This window comes from Taudactylus pleione, unplaced genomic scaffold (genome assembly GCF_031769625.1).
Source record: "Taudactylus pleione unplaced genomic scaffold, aTauple2 ptg001370l, whole genome shotgun sequence".
Taxonomy (NCBI): Eukaryota; Metazoa; Chordata; class Amphibia; order Anura; family Myobatrachidae; genus Taudactylus; species Taudactylus pleione.
Genome location: NW_028285770.1, coordinates 1258732 through 1276662, shown reverse-complemented (window position 1 = coordinate 1276662; position 17931 = coordinate 1258732).

The following is a 17931-nucleotide window of genomic DNA, read 5'->3' as shown; positions in this document are numbered from 1 at the left end:
ATTTTCGCTATAAGTGTGTTCCCTAATTTATTTATTTTTACCCCCAAAATGAAATTTAAGTTTTGGGGTGTCCCGTTTTTTTTTTTTTTTTTTTTTTACATACATTAATTTTAGGGGCCATTCCCAGGGATGCAGGCTATTTTTTTTTAAGCCTGCACCCCTAAACCACAATTCTGCAGTTTTTCTCGTTATTCTGTGGAGAAAAGTTATCCCTGTTTTTTTACAAAGACTTTTTGCACCACCAAGAAGTCTTTGAGATTGAATACGGGGATAATGCAAACAGGCAAAAATTACATAATCATTTTCGCCTATCGGCTTTTTTTTCAATCATTTTTTGATAATGGCTATTCGCCTCAAATGGAATACTGCCCATAGTGGTAGCGCAGTGTGTTATTCTTTTTAGAAATAATTAATCTTATTCATAAAAAATCTTGTGACACTGTAGGTCATTGATACTGCAGTGTAATATTTAAAATTGTTACAAATTGACGTGTGTGCTGTACTGCACTTCATTTATGTTTATTGCTATGGAGAACGATCAGTTGAGACTTGAGAGGAGAGCAGGAACCACATACTAGTGCTGGAGCTGCTGCCAGTGCCACCAGTCATGATGATACTAGTCCATCTACATAATCTACTAAAGCCGATGCCCAAGGGCATACAGGGCTTAAGTCAGGGCATTTAAAATCAAGAACCAATCTTTTACAGTGGTAAAGAAGAAAGCTGCAGAAAGACATAAAATTGCCAATTTGCCAGTTTCACCACATGAAGTGGCAAGGAAAGGCTAAGGCCTTGACCTTCAGCAGGCTTACGCCTTAGATCTTAAATCTTGCTCCTGCTCTGTTCGGCCACTAATTCACTTTTTTTAATGTCCCTGTGCAGATTGGGAAATGCTTTTCTAGTAAAGTGGAATCTTTGCAAAGGATTGTTTAACAGTCAATTGTTTTTGAAAGCACTATTAGTAGTTTTCATGGTCCCCTTCTGGGATGAAAATCCACTCCCAGCAGCAGCAGGCATAGCACTCAAGGATTCTTCTGGGGCAAGGACTGATGTGAATGAGTAAAATATTTGTTATAAATGCCTCTCTTCCACCACTTCCCTCCTCCCTCATAATTTTGCTTCGGAATAAAAAAATTAAATAAAATTTACTATCAATCAACCCTTCTTGCCTTCAACTATATACATACTCCAACTCCCTCAGGCCTCTTGAATAATAAAAACACTTATTTATTTAGGTTAATAATTTTATTTTCCCCCCAAAAAAAATTCAGATCCAAATCCAAAATCAAAACACTTGGTGGTTTTGCAAAACCAAAACACAGAGATGAATCCAGATCCAAAACCAAAACATGGGGGTCAGCCATCATCTCTAATTATGAGGTAGGAAACTGCGGTGAGATAAGTTCACTTTGGAAGTGGGTTGGTGCATCTCAGCCAGATTCTTCTCAGAAATTAACCTGGAATATTGCTTTCCACTGTATTTTATGCCTGCCACTTTGGGCTGACCCATGGTTTGCAGCCAGTTTCTCCTTTGAAAAAGCAAAAACAGACTTGTTGGCCTGTGTGGATGCAGCGTTGCCCCCTGCTAAGTATAAAGTTCCCTTGCTGAAGGGGAAGATAGGGTGGTGTGCTACACACAACTTCAATGAATTGTTAAAAGTTCCACATCACTACCTGCATAGGAAGCTTGGCTAAGTTAGCAATATGTCAGGGAATATGGAACATATCTTCAAATAGGATTTTGAAGTACGGGCAAGGTCTGGAGATGTCTCATAAATGGTTATCTCAGTTTCGGGAGGTTTCCTGGCAGATGCTTGCAAATTTGGGTTTTGGATCAAAAATAGGATGTTGTTTGAAGGAGTTGGGTATGAAATACGGGCAGTCGTGATGCCTACTGTGAAAATGCCGATAATGACATCCCGATGCTTGGTATCCCGGTAAGTATACTAACCCTCCCCCTTCTCCCTCAAACCCTAACCCTAGTCTGGGTCGGGCTTCCGATGTTGGGATGTCGACGGCCAGCATCCCGTCAGCCGGCATACTCACTACATCCAGTTTCAACTACATAGCATGACAGAAGTGACTTCAAACACAGGGCCTGATTCAGCATGGATCACTATTCTGCTAATACGCACGTTACGCAGTTGGTAATATCAGTGGTGAAATGCAAATGTTTGCAAGTCGCATTGCGATCACAGCCTAACCCACAGTTAAGGCAGGACAGACTTCACTCAGGAATTGCTAACTTCAGTGCACGCTATGAGGCCTCAGGCTGCGTATGGCCACAAAGTGGATAATTTATGCACGCCCCTGCAACGACGTTGCAGCGCACTGTACGCCTGCGTTCGCCTGACCTCCCCTCCATCACCACTCACAAACAGCACTTTCTGTCAATCACTGTGCTTTGGGTCTGTGTAGACAAATAAGCTGTACACCTGGTCAAACACAAAATAGGTCACACATAGGTCAATAGAATACAGTTATTACACAAAAAAGTTTTCACTGAAAAATCTTGTAGTTACTGCCAGGCAGAACCATGACAGTAGTGGTTACTCCTCTTATATTAAGCTATTGAATATAGCAGTGGTTACTTCTCTTACAGATGTGTCCTCATACATCTATCCTCCTTGCCCTTCTAGTTGTACCATGCCGTGGCATTACTCAGTAGCGCCGAGCTTCTTTTCGTGTGACTTTTTCCCTTCAAATGCATCTTAGGACACACAGAAAATGATATGCAGTGCTATGTTATAGTGTTACAGCCGCTGACACTGTAACGTAGCATATGGCATGCAGATACAGCCGCAGTCACACACAGGCTATAGGCATGCTGCATCCTATTTGCATCACTGTGCGAATAAGATGCATTTGAAGGTTGCATGATAATATGCTTGGCGCTACCGTGTCACATGGCGCTCACGCGTTATGTGTAACCCGACATGTAGAGCACGAAGTATAGATGTATGTGGACATATCTGTATATTGAGCTATTGCATATAGTCACCATACATTCTACAGAAAAGAAATATGCCTACATTTGGGTTTACCCATATAGTATTTGGCACCAGCTGCGTGGCAGTAAAGTATTAATGCTATATATGCATACAAAACAGAAATACTTTTGATATTGGCACTAACAATAATATATAGCAAATTTGTGTGTATCTAGCAATTAAGGGCCTGATTCATACCCGGTCGCAAGGCTGCATTCGCACCCTGCCTGCCAATGTTTGCAATCTGTGCATGCGTACAAGACGCAGTGTGCGAACCAGTCACTGTGATTGTAAAGTGATCGCACCCTCTACACAGACGCTCCACAAGCATGAGTGACAGGATGAGCCATTTGTGGGTGGTGACAGGGGGTGGTCGATAGTAATAGGGGTGTAGTGGTGCGAACACAGATGTGTATGTGCACTGGAATGCCATTTCAGGGGCGTGTATAATTAAGACGCATCATCAGCATACACGTCATATGGCTGAATTAAATACAGCAGCACTCGCAGTACTTGCAGTAGGGTATGGTCAGCCACAAGTTGTGCTTATGGGTCTGATGTCAGCCGATGTTACCGATTGTTTAATACACTTCCTGGAGATGAAGTATGTTACTAAGGGAAAGTGGGCGTCTTGTGTCAGGCTGGTGGGCGTCTAATTTCATACGCGATCGCACGGCAAAACATAGTGGGCGTGCTAATGTCTTGCTAGCGATCGCGGGATTTGCATACTTTGGCTGCGGATGGCTGCATGCGAATGCAGCCTTGCGACCGGGTCTGAGTCAGGCCCTAAATGCACTGAGCTCTCTGGTACGCACAATGCAAAAAACAAAGATTAGAGAATTGCTTTGTCTAGTTCCATTTTATATAGGGAAGAGGTGGGATGAGCCTCAGCCCTATTAGTTGGTATAGTTGTTTTAGTCTAGTACAGAAGTTCCTAAACGAGGTCCTCAAGGCTCCCCAACAGTTCAGGTTTTAGAGACATCCATGGTTGAGCACAGGTGTTCAATTTAAATTGACTGAGGTACTAATTATGTCACCTGTGCTCAATCATGGATATCATTAAAACATGTACTGGTCCTAGTAAAATGACTGGCAGGAAAGCCAAACTGTTGTAGGGTTCCTCACATGGTCACTCGGTACACTATGCTGAAAGCTTTTCCAGCATATATGGGTCTAATTATTAATTATCGGGTTTTTGACCTGATAATAATTTCCTATCACCTTCTTCACGGCAGTAAGTAATTAAGTACCACCCAGATGTATCATTCATCACATCCAGGGTCAGGCATTCTGATAGGAGCCCATCGCTGTGATGTGTAAAAGTAAAGAGATCGCATTAGCGATCACTTTACTTTTAATTGCCTTGGGTGAAGCTGGCTGGGCCAGCTTTCATCCAACCAACCATCTAGTTGATTGGTTGGAATGCAAATCTGGTAGTGTATGGGAGCAAATGGCAATCAGCAATTTGCTCATAAATGTTGGAAAACAGACGAAAGCTGATGTTCAGACAAGTTGGGTAAATCTGTTTGATGTAAACAGCTTGTTTGAATGATAGTTTTTGATAATTTTCAGGGGTTTGGGGGCAAATTGCTTGTTTTCATTTGCTCTCATAAATTACCAGATTTTCATTCCAACCAACCAACTAGTTGGATGGTTGGATGAAAGTTGGTCAAATGTATGGGCAGCTTGAGTGTCGGGGAGGGATCCTACAGATTCCTCTCCTGGTACTTTTTGTGAAATGTAGCCTGTAGGCTACAATGGCTAAAACCATCTCCAGATGGCATTAGCTACCGGGGTCAAGCTACGGATTGCTTTGCATTCTGGAGTTGGTAAATTTGGCAATAAAGCAAATGGAGAAAAGAGGAAGGGGAAATGGTAGAATATTCCTAGAAAAAAAACATTGATGAACCTGAAAGTGTTGTTAATAATGTGACAAGCCATAACTCAAGGATTACACTGAGTTGGCTTATAGCAGTAGTTCTCAACTCTGGTCCTTAAGTACTACCAAAATCTTTTTAATCATGCACAGGTGAGTTACTTTATTGTGCTGGGTCAGTAAGTATCCAAGCTGCTTCCACAGACAGTAATCTTGGAAACATGACCTGTTTGGGGTACTGGGAAGTTGGGAACCACTAGTTTGACAGAAAAATCTGACAACCAATATACTTACTGTATAATACAGTACAACTGATCAGTTGACAATAACGTAGGTATCAATGTTTTGCTGGAGGGATCCAGCTAATAACAAGATGACTTCAGTAAGGCAAAGACCAATGTCAGTAGCTCCTCTGCCCCTGTTACTTGCTGAGGTATCCAGGATGCAGAGAGCAGCAAGTACACATTCATGTTTATAAGTATTCTAAAGAACCATATTGTCTGACTGTTGTCACTTGAAACACACCACTATAGTGCAGACAAAACAAAATAAACTGGTATAAGAGCAGTTCTTAACCTCTAAAAGCCTGTCAAGACAATGCCAGTACAAACAAGATATAGGTCTAGATCTGTATGGGTTATCGCAGAAGAAACATCCTTTGTCACTGCTGCAGTGTACTGTAAGGTAGCAAATTGATTGCACATTATTGAACTATAAAGTTTAATATTTCCAGAGATCCATGTCTCTAAAATATTACAATACTCTAAAATCTAATCTGTTTAAAAAAATAACTTGGTAGGAATGAATAGCACATAGGCGAAAGTCAGGCCCTCGTGATATGGTAATAATCTCTGTGTAGCATATTCATCAAACTATTTTTGTGGGTGAAAAATATTAAGCAACCTCATTATATATAAATTAGGGGTGTGCACCGGCCACTTTTCGTGTTTTGTGTTTTGGTTTTGGATCTGGATCTTTCTTCGTGTTTTGGATCTGGATTGGTTTTGCCAAAACCACCCTTCCGTGTTTTGGGTTCTGGGTTTTGTGTTTTGGATCTGTATTTTTTTGAAAAAAAGCATAAAAACAGCTAAAATCACAGAATTTGTAGGTTTTTCTGCTCCTATGCTATTATTAACCTCAATAACCTTAATTTCCACTCATTTCCAGTCTATTCTGAACACCTCACACCTCACAATAGTGTTTTTATGTCCAAAAGGTTGCACCGAGGTAGCTGGATGACTATGCTAAGCGACACGAGTGGGCGGCACAAACACGTGACCCATCTAGGAGTGACACTGCAGTGGCAGACAGGATGGCAGTTAGAAAAACTAGGCCCCAAACTGTACATAATGCAAAGAAAAAAAGAGGTGCAAGATGGAATTGTCCTTGGGCCCTCCCACCCACCCTTATGTTGTATAAACAGGACATGCACACTTTAACAAATCAATCATTTCAGCGCCAGGGTCTGCCACACAACTGTGGCTGAAATGATTGGTTCGTTTGGGCCCCCACAAAACAAGCTGGCAATTAATGTGTCCCTGCACAAACTGGCTCTACGGAGGCAAGATGTCATCCTCATCCTCCTCATCCACCGATTCCTCACCCTCTTCAGTGTGTACATCCTCATCCTCACAAAGTATTAACTCGTCCCCACTTGAATCCACCACCACAGGTCCCTCTGTACGTTCTGGAGGCTGGTCTCCCTGGAAGAGCTGATAATTCATTTTGATGAACATCATCTTCTCCACATTCTGTGGAAGCAACCTCCTACGCCTTTCGCTGACAAGGTTCCCGGCTGCACTAAACACTCTTTCGGAGTACACACTGGAGGGGGGGCAACTCAGGTAAAATAGAGCCAGTTTGTACAGGGGCCTCCAAATTGCCTCTTTTTCCTGCCAGTACAGGTATGGACTGTCTGACATGCCTACTTGGATGCTGTCACCGATGTAATCCTCCACCATTCTGTCAATGGTGACAGTATCATATGCAGTGACAGTAGACATGTCAGAAATTGTTGCCAGGTCCTTCAGTCCGGACCAGATGTCCAAACTTGGTCCTGCCTGCCCTGCATCACCGCCAGCGGGTTGCTTAGGATACCTAAGTTTTTTCCTGGCAGCCCCAGTTGCGGGAGAAAATGAAGAAGGAGCCGTTGACGTGTCACGTTCCGCTTCAGCTGACAGTGTGTTCACCAGCAGGTCTTTGCACCTCTGCAGGCTTGTGTCGGCCGGAAAGAGAGACACCACATAGGCTTTAAACCTAGGATCGAGCACGGTGGCCAAAATGTAGTGGTCTGATTTCAACAGATTGACCACCCTGGAATCCTGGCAAAGCGAATGAAGGGCTTCATCCACAAGTCCCACATGCCGAGCGGAATCGCTCCGTCTTAGCTCCTCCTTCACTTTCTCCAGCTGCTTCTGCAAAAGCCTGATGAGGGGAATGACCTGACTCAAGCTGGCAGTGTCTGAACTGACTTCACGTGTGGCAAGTTCGAAGGGCTGAAGAACCTTGCACAACACGGAAATCATTCTCCACTGCGCTTGAGTCAGGTGCATACCCCCTCCTTTGCCTATGTCATAGGTGGATGTATAGGCTTGTATGGCCTTTTGCTGCTCCTCCATCCTCTGAAGCATATAGAGGGTTGAGTTCCACCGCGTCACAACCTCTTGCTTCAGGTGATGGCGGGGCAGGTTCAAGAGTGTTTGCTGGCGCTCCAGTCTTCGGCACGCAGTCGCTGAATGGCGAAAGTGGCCAGAAATTTTTCGGGCCACCCAAAGCGTCTCCTGCACGCCCCTGTCGCTTTTCAGAAAATTCTGCACCACCAAGTTTATTGTGTGAGCAAAACATGGGACGTGCTGGAATTTGCCCAGATGTAATGCCCGCACAATATTGGTGGCGTTGTCAGATATCACAAATCCCCAGGAGAGTCTAAGTGGGGTAAGCCACTGGGCGATGATTTCCCTCAGTTTCTCTAAGAGGTTGTCGGCGGTGTGCCTCTTACTGAAACCGGTGATACACAGCGTAGCCTGCCTTGTAACGAGCTGGCGTTTCTGAGATGCTGCTACTGGTGACGCTGCTGCTGTTGCTGCGTAAGGTGATACATCTACCCAGTGGGCTGTCACAGTCATATAGTCCTTAGTCTGCCCTGTTCCACTTGTCCACATGTCCGTGGTTAAGTGGACATTGTGTACAACGGCATTTTTCAGGACACTGAGGACACTTTTTCTGACGTTTCTGTACAGTCTCGGTATCGCCTGCCTAGTGAAGTGGAATCTAGACGGGATTTGGAACCGGGGACACACTACCTCCATCAATTGTCTAAATCCCACTGCACTAATGGCGGATACCGGACGCACGTCTAACACCAACATAGCAGTCAAGGCCTCAGTTATACGTTTTGCTTCAGGATGACTGCTGTCGTACTTCATCCTCCTCGCTAAGGACTGTTGGAGGGTCAATTGTTTAGTAAAAGTAGTGGTGTTCCTACTTCCTCTCTGGGATGATGAACGACTCCCAGCAGCAGCAGCAACAGCAGCAGCGGCAGCAGTAGGCGTAGCAATGCAGGATCCTCCGGAGGAATCCCGGATAGGAGAGTCAGTCATGCCAGTGATATGGCCTGCAGGACTACTTCCGATCCTGACTAAGGAGGAAATTGACGAGGAGGGAGTTGACGGTGTGGTTTGCAGGCGCTTGGATACAACAGGACAACGGGATTTAGGTGTCCCTGGACTGCTTACGGTCTGAGCCAAAGTTTCTGAACTTGACAGTAACTTTTTATGAACGCGCTGCAGGTGCCGTATAAGGGAGGATGTTCCTAGGTGGTTGACGTCCCTACCCCTACTTATTTCACCTTTACATATGGTACATATGGCAAGACAGTTGTTGTCCGGATTTGGATAGAAATATTGCCAGACCAAAGAGGTGGAATGTTTGGTCTTCTGCCCAGGCATGACCGTGATGGGCTTTTTCATCCCACGGACAACAACTGTCTCCCCCGGAGCCTGATTTAAACAAACCACATCACCATCAGAATCCTCCTCGCCAACTTCCTCCTCAGCACCAGCTACACCAGTATCCTCATCCTGTTGTACTTCAACAGTGACATCTTCAATTTGCATATCAGCAAGTGGACTGTGGGTGCTCCTTTCAGCACTTGCAGGGGGCGTGCAAATGGTGGAAAGAGCCACCTCTTCCCGTCCAGTGCTGGGAAGGTCAGGCATCGCAACCACCACCACACTTGGACTCTCCTTGGGGATTTGTGATATCTTCTTAGAAAGCACAGTTCTTCGCTGTGCTTTTGCCAGCTTAACTCTTTTGATTTTTTTAGTGGGAGGAGTGCTTCCATCGTCATGTGAAGCTGAACCACTAGTCATGAACATACTAGGGATCGACCTTAGCCGTTCCTTGCCACTCCGTGTCGTAAATGGCATATTGGCAAGTTTACGTTTCTCTTCAGCTGATTTAAATGTCTTTTTCAAGGTCATTTTCCTGAACTTTGCCATTTGGGATTGTATGTGCCCTCTACTATGACATTGGGCATCGGCCTTGGCAGACGACGTTGATGGCATGTTATCGTCTATGTCATGACTAGTGGCAGCAGCTTCAGCACTAGGAGGAAGTGGTTCTTGATCTTTCTCTATTTTATTTTTATCGGAGAAAGTTTGGTCCTCCATTTATGTTATATCGATTTGATATATACGTGCGGCTAAACACAGAAAATAATTTTTTTTTTGGTTTGGACTGGAGTGTACTTTGTGGGTTACAGCACCCTTTAACGGTCAAGCCAGCCGGCCCTTTACTTATGACACAGGCGCACTCTTGGCACTACTTTGTTGATGCACGTGCGGCTACTGCGCACACAATTCACAAACACAGAAAATAATTTTTTTTTTGGTTTGGACTGGAGTGTACTTTGTGGGTTACAGCACCCTTTAACGGTCAAGCCAGCCGGCCCTTTACTTATGACACAGGCGCACTCTTGGCACTACTTTGTTGATGCACGTGCGGCTACTGCGCACACAATTCACAAACACAGAAAATAATTTTTTTTTGGTTTGGACTGGAGTGTACTTTGGGGGTTACAGCACCCTTTAACGGTCAAGCCAGCCGGCCCTTTACTTATGACACAGGCGCACGCTTGGCACTACTTTGTTGATGCACGTGCGGCTACTGCGCACACAATTCACAAACACAGAAAATAATTTTTTTTTGGTTTGGACTGGAGTGTACTTTCGGGGGTTACAGCACCCTTTAACGGTCAAGCCAGCCGGCCCTTTACTTATGACACAGGCGCACGCTTGGCACTACTTTGTTGATGCACGTGCGGCTACTGCGCACACAATTCACAAACACAGAAAATAATTTTTTTTTTGGTTTGGACTGGAGTGTACTTTCGGGGGTTACAGCACCCTTAACGATCAAGCCAGCCGGCCCTTTACTTATGACACAGGCGCACGCTTGGCACTACTTTGTTGATGCACGTGCGGCTACTGCGCACACAATTCACAAACACAGAAAATAATTTTTTTTTGGTTTGGACTGGAGTGTACTTTCGGGGGTTACAGCACCCTTTAACGGTCAAGCCAGCCGGCCCTTTACTTATGACACAGGCGCACGCTTGGCACTACTTTGTTGATGCACGTGCGGCTACTGCGCACACAATTCACAAACACAGAAAATAATTTTTTTTTGGTTTGGACTGGAGTGTACTTTCGGGGGTTACAGCACCCTTTAACGGTCAAGCCAGCCGGCCCTCTACTTATGACACAGGCGCACGCTTGGCACTACTTTGTTGATGCACGTGCGGCTACTGCGCACACAATTCACAAACACAGAAAATAATTTTTTTTTTGGTTTGGACTGGAGTGTACTTTCGGGGGTTACAGCACCCTTAACGGTCAAGCCAGCCGGCCCTTTACTTATGACACAGGCGCACGTTTGGCACTACTTTGTTGATGCACGTGCGGCTACTGCGCACACAATTCACAAACACAGAAAATAATTTTTTTTTTGGTTTGGACTGGAGTGTACTTTCGGGGGTTACAGCACCCTTAACGATCAAGCCAGCCGGCCCTTTACTTATGACACAGGCGCACGCTTGGCACTACTTTGTTGATGCACGTGCGGCTACTGCGCACACAATTCACAAACACAGAAAATAATTTTTTTTTGGTTTGGACTGGAGTGTACTTTCGGGGGTTACAGCACCCTTTAACGGTCAAGCCAGCCGGCCCTTTACTTATGACACAGGCGCACGCTTGGCACTACTTTGTTGATGCACGTGCGGCTACTGCGCACACAATTCACAAACACAGAAAATATATTATTTTTTTAGCACTTGGGGGGAGCACCCCTGATGGACAGAGCACCCCCTGGACAACACTACAGCACCCCTTTAGGACTGGGACACTGCACAGGACTTTGGAGTGGACACAGCCCCTATGGAGAACTGACTGCACAACACAGTCCAGCCAGCCCCTATGGACTTTGAAGTAGTGGACACAGCCCCTATTAACAACAGCAGCACAGCACAACACAGCCAGCCCCTATGGACTTTGAAGTAGTGGACAACAGCAGCACTACACTACACTACACTACACAGCACTAACTCCCACCCTCCCTCTTCACTGTCCACAGCCGAGTGAGAAAATGGCGCCGACGCGGGTACCTTATATAGGATCCAAAACCCGCGAGACTCGGAAGGCGGGATGATGACGTTTTGCCTCGATGTCAGATCCGAGTCAGGCGGGAAAAGTCGAGCCTGACTCGGATCGGACTCGGATCGGGGGGGCTCGGGGGGGTTCGGATTTCAGAAATCTGAACCCGCTCACCCCTAATATAAATATACAAATGGGGTTTCATATAAAATGTCTCCGATGTCTGCTGCGGTTCCTTCATTTACAATAATGGCTACCGAGAGCAGAGATGGGCTCTGGTACTAGTGGTCCATCAAAAAAAAAAAACTATCCGCGGTCCTGTGAAGCGAGCTGCTAAGGGGCGCACCGTATGCTGCCAGTACCCACTCCCCTCCTCTCAGCACCCCTGTTTACAACTGCAAAAGCAGTCTCTATAGCAGGGGCTGTGTGTGTGTGTGTCTATTAAATAAACACACACATGTGTATATATATATTTATATATACAGTCAGGTGCATAAATATTGGGACATTGACAGAATTTTCTTATGCTGCGCTATATAAGAAACTGTTAATAAATAAATTAGTAAAATAAAAATAATATTTTGGACTCTAGTCACCACCACAATGGCTTTGAAATGAAACATACAAACAAGATGTGCTTTAACTGCAGACGTTCATATTTAATTTGAGGGTAATTACATCCAAATCAGGTGAACGGTGTAGGAATTACAACGGTTTCTATATGTGCCTCCCACTTTTTAAGGGGCCAAAAGTAATGGGACAAACTAAACAATCCTAAATCTAATTTTCACTTTTTAATACTTTGTTGCAAATCCTTTTGCAGACAATTACAGCCTGAAGTCTGGAACGCATAGACATCACCAGACGCTGGGTTTCATCCCTGGTGATGCTCTGCCAGGCCTCTACTGCAAATGTCTTCAGTTCCTGCTTGTTCTTGAGGCATTTTCCCTTCAGTTTTGTCTTCATCAAGTGAAATGCATGCTCAATTGGATTCAGGTCAGGAGATTGACTTGGCCATTGCATAGCATTCCACTTTTTAGCCTTACAAAACTCTTTGGTTGCTTTTGCAGTATGCTTCGGGTCATTGTTCATCTGCACTGTGAAGCGCTGTCCAATGAGTTCTGAAGCATTTGACTGAATATAGCCCGAAACATTTTTTTGTCAGCAGTCACATCATCAATAAATACAAGGGAACCAGTTCCATTGGCAGCCATACATGCCCACGCCATGACACTACCACCACCATGCTTCACTGATGAGGTGGTATGTTTTGGATCATGAGCAGTACCTTTCCTTCTCTTCTCTTCCCATCACTCTGGTACAAGTTGATCTTTGTCTCATATGTCAATAGGATGTTGTTCCAGAACTGTAATGGCTTTTTTAGATGTTGTTTGGCAAACTCTAATCTGGTGTTCCTGTTTTTGTGGCTCACCAATGGTTTGCATCTTGTGGTGAACCCTCTATATTCACTCTTGTGAAGTCTTCTCTTGATTGTTGACTTTGACACATATACATCTACCTCTTGGAGAGTGTTCTTGATTTGGCCAACTGTTGTGAAGGGGTTTGCACACAAAATAGTAAGTTAATGAAGTACCATAATTATAATGCAGTCTTTGTTGGGACAGTGTTGTTAATAAATAATAAAGTCACATATATCATGTAAATTACAAATCAATTGAGACTCAAATGCAAATAAAAAGTACTAATTAAATTAAAATTAATTAAACACCTGGGGCCAAATGAAATAGGTCCGAATTTTATTAAAAATCCATTTTGCACCTTCTCGCATTTTTTGAAGTTGCGAGTTGGTGCCAAGACTCACAAAGGTAATAGGCTGCGATCTTTTGAGTTCGAGGCTACTACACTATGCGAATTTGTGCAAGTATTTCCCCATGTATACTCACACCTTTTAATGCGACTTACATTAAAAGGTTAGAGTTATACAGAAGCCTTCACAGATCAGTGAGATCCGTGAATGCTTCTGTCTGTGTATTTAAAAAAAAAGACGTGCATCCCCTCCCCAGAAGCATAACCAGCCCAGGCTCTGTACAGCCTGTGCTGATTTTTACAATACAGGGGCCAAAATGTGTAGCGGGGCCCTGTATTTTAAAAAAACAGCACCGGGCTATTTGAAGCCTGCCCTGATTCTAAAAATACAGGGGCCAAAATGTGTAGGGGAAAGTCCCTCTCCAAAATAATGTCCCAAGCCCTGTAGTATATCCAAATTCTGTATGTGATCCTCTGGTCCAAGGGATGAATGCCTCTATGGGGAGGGAAGTATTCCTATAGACAGTGAAGGCAGATGTGAATAGCCCGTCAGGGCGAAAAAAATTACAGTCACCTGTATAGCTCTTAGATCGCTCCCGAGTGTCCCAAATATCTGCCGCTGGTAACAATCCTGGCGGAGGGTATGAGGGCCGCTTGTATGTATCACTGCGACTGAGAGCAGAGATGCCATGTGTTGTGTGTACCACTGTGGAGACTTCCACCCCGGGCTGTCATCTGATAAATACAAGGTAGCAGAGACTCCGTCTTAAGCTCCGTCTTAGGAGAGGGACTTTCATAGAAGTTCCGTATTACATCTCCGGGTGTTCTCAGATGCTCTTTACCCACGTTTTTTCTGTTATTGTGATTTGATACTTATCAGTTATTGTAACCTGTGTGCACGTTCTAATTTTTTATGAGTTTTAATAGATACAATTTACACATCGTGGTCACCTGATCTTCACTAGCGCTCCATACACGCCTTTTTTCACATTCCGTATGTACCTTACCTTTGCGGTGGTTTCTCACAATGGGGAACCTCTGAAGAAATGTATCCTCCCTGGGACGATGGCGTCTTCAGTCGGTATTCACTATTCATGTAGGTCACATCGTCCGGAAGATGCCTGTTTGTGTATTAAAAAGTAATCATCATAAAACAGCGGTTCAACCAGACTCGTTCCCCCTGTGTAACTTCCTTCCCCTGCATCTCTCAGCCACACCATCATCTCACTGCATCCTCTCTTAGATACACCATCATCTCCCTCCCTGTGTCATCTCTTCTTAGCTACACCATCGCCCCCCCTGCATCGTCTCTCAGCACTCCATCACCCCCCTGCGTCAATTCTCAGCACACTATCAACTCCCCACCTAGTCGTCTCTCAGCACACCATCACCACCCCCCCTGCATTGTCTCTCAGTCAGGCGATCTGCTCCCCCTGCATCGTATCTCAGTTACGCGATCAGCTCCCCCCTGCATCGTCTCTCAGTTACGTGATCAGCTCCCCCCTGCATCGTCTCTCAGTTACGCGATCAGCTCCCTCCCTGCATTGTCTCTCAGTCACACCATCATCTTCCCCTGTATTGTCTCTCAACACAGACACAGATACACACACACTGACATATATATACACACACTGACATATACACACTGATATATATATATACACACACACACTGACACATACACACACTGACTTATACACATACATTATGACACATACACACACTGACACATACACACACACTGAAACATACACACTGACATATACACATACGCACACTGACATATATACACACACTGACATATACACACACTGACACATACACACACTGACACATACACACACTGACATATACACACACACTGACATATACACACTGACATTTATATATATATATGCACACATACACTCACTGACATAAAAAAATAACACCCACCAACCTCCACTCCCCCTACACATGTAAAAATAACCCCCCCCCCTCCTTTACCCACCTGCAGTGAGCAGAGAGAACTGGGGAAGGATCACTCCTCACACCTGGAGTCAGACGGCAGCTCGTCTCAGGCAGGTCAGGAAACAGAATAGAGCACTCAGTAACAAGACTGCCTGTGAGGGGCTGCGCGCTTCCGCTGAAGCTCCCCCTAGAGGCAGCAAAATTAGCAGCAGGCTAGCAGGCACAGCACACTTGCCTGCTCATAATTAAAGTCAGGATAAAATGATGGCGGGAGGGGGAAAAGCGTGTGTGCGGGTATGATGCCCTGCCGGCGCCCCCTCTGCTTGGGCTTGCCAGGGCACCCAGGGCACGTGCCCCACTCGACCCCCCCTAGTTACGCCACTGAACATATGTATAATGTATAATTCAAGTGCACAGTCTTGAACCTGATCCCTAGAGAAAGGGGTGGGCCCCCAGGCAGTGGGGCCCACCGGGGGTTTCCGCTGTACCCCTGTGGGCCAGTCCTAACCTGTATGAGCCTCTCCCTTAAGCTAAAACAACAGAAAAAGTGAATTCTGGTGCATAAAACTGTGTCAGACCACTCCTACTCATTAATCAGGTATGAAAACAAATACATACAATGATAAGTGTATCAAAGGCAATACAGACACTTATCTGATTAATAAATAAAATACATTATTCAAACCAAAAACAGTCCAGACATTCATACTTGTTGTATTCCAGATGCCTTCACAAAAATCTTCCTCTTATTCAAGGTTACTCCAATGATGTATATACAGTAAAAGAAGTCTTTATATGTTCTTCCTACACACTCCTTAAGTGAGTTTTACCCATATAATGTATTGGTGGAGAGCCTTTATTCTTTTATATGCTTTTAACCATATGAGCGCAATCCTCACTTTTTCTTTTCTTACACACAGAGGGGACACCCCTGCTTTAAATTAGCCTTACTTCACATTGCTTCCCTGTTTTCAGTTTTTTTCATGCTTCGACCCTCATCCTGGAGTAACGTTGAATAAGAGGAAGATTTTTTTGTGAAGGCATCTGGAATATAACAAGTATTAATGTCTGGACTGTTTGTGGTTTAAATAATTTATTTATTAATCATTTAAGGGTCTGTATCGCCTTTGATCCTAAGTGCAAATGCAACCATATCTACATACTGTACAGAGGGAAACACAAGGATTTTTCAGGAATGGGTATGAAATACCGCTGGCCGCACGGCCGGCGGTTCGATTCCCGTCAGCGGCAGCCCGACATGAGCAGAGTTCGAAGCAGCGGAAGCCCAGCGCTGGAAATCCCGATCGTGGATAGGTGAGTTTCTACTAACCTAACCCCCCTAACCCTAACCCTCCTTAGGGGTGCCTAACCCTAACTTCCCCCCCAAGTGCCTAACCCTAATCCCCCCTCTAAGTGCCTAACCCTAACCACCCCCTTCCCCGCTGCCTAAACCTAAGTCCCCCCCGGGGTGCCTAACCCTCCCTCCCCCTAGCCTAACCCTCCCGGGGGGGGTGCCTAACCCTAAGTCCCCCCCGGGAGCCCTAAACCTAACCCTCCCCTACCGCGGCTGTCCGCTCGCGGCGCCCGGCATCACTACAATCGGGATGCCGGGCGCCGGTCTCCCGACGTCGGGGAAATGCGGGCATCTACATCTAGACGCCCGGCATTTCACCCTTGCCGGGATATGACAGTCAGGAAGCCGGCTACCAGTATTTAGGCAGTCGGTTTCCCGATTGCATACCGATTTTTCATGCATATGTGCAGTGCAATAAAATGCATTTGGCACCATAAAAAAAGATGCTTATGCCCAACTCTCCATCATCCCCATAATGTGGCTATTCCCTGCACAATGAGAAGTCTGAACACATGTAATGTTGAATACAAATAGTTGTACATACTGTTTATCTCTTTGTGGCATATTTATCACAACCTGCATTTTTAATGCGGTTGTGATAAATATTTCTAATGTAAATTTGCAAATATTTTACACTATCTCTCTGCTTCCTGGTTCGGTGTCTGTGGGCTTAGGGCAGAGGTACATTCACCCGATAATGTATGTACATCTCTGATGGTTTGGGTAGTGCGTAGGACCTGTTCCCGGATGGACTGGCCAGTTCAAAGTCCAGATCTGAACTCCACTGAGAATCTCTGGGATGAATTGGAGCAACGAGTGCATTCTAGGCCCACTCGACCTTCTTCAGTGCCACAGTCGGTCACTGTACTTAAGGCAGAATGGCACAACATACCGCCTGCTGTTGTCCTGGAACTTGTGGCCAGTTTGCCAAGGGTGTCTGCAGCAATCACTGCACGTGGTGGACCTACAAAGTACTGACGTCAATAAAATCTTGTTGATATATTTGCTGTCAATGTCCATTCACTATTGTCTACATATTGTATGTTAATTGTATGCATGTAGTGTCTCCTCTCTTCCCCCCACAAACTATGTAACAATTTATAGCTTATATCTCTTAGAAATGAATAGCTGCTGTTTTGCAGAGTGCACTCCTTTTTGTTTTACTGCTGTGTTCAACTGACAGATACTGATATTCATTGATAAATTTTTATCTTTTTTGTACCTACAGTACAGTATGTTTAGAGGCCAGTAACAGCCAGTAACATACAGTGCAACAGAATTCAAATAGATTGGTGAGAATATTATATTTGAAAGAAGAGCAATGATTTTGAGTAGCCAGTG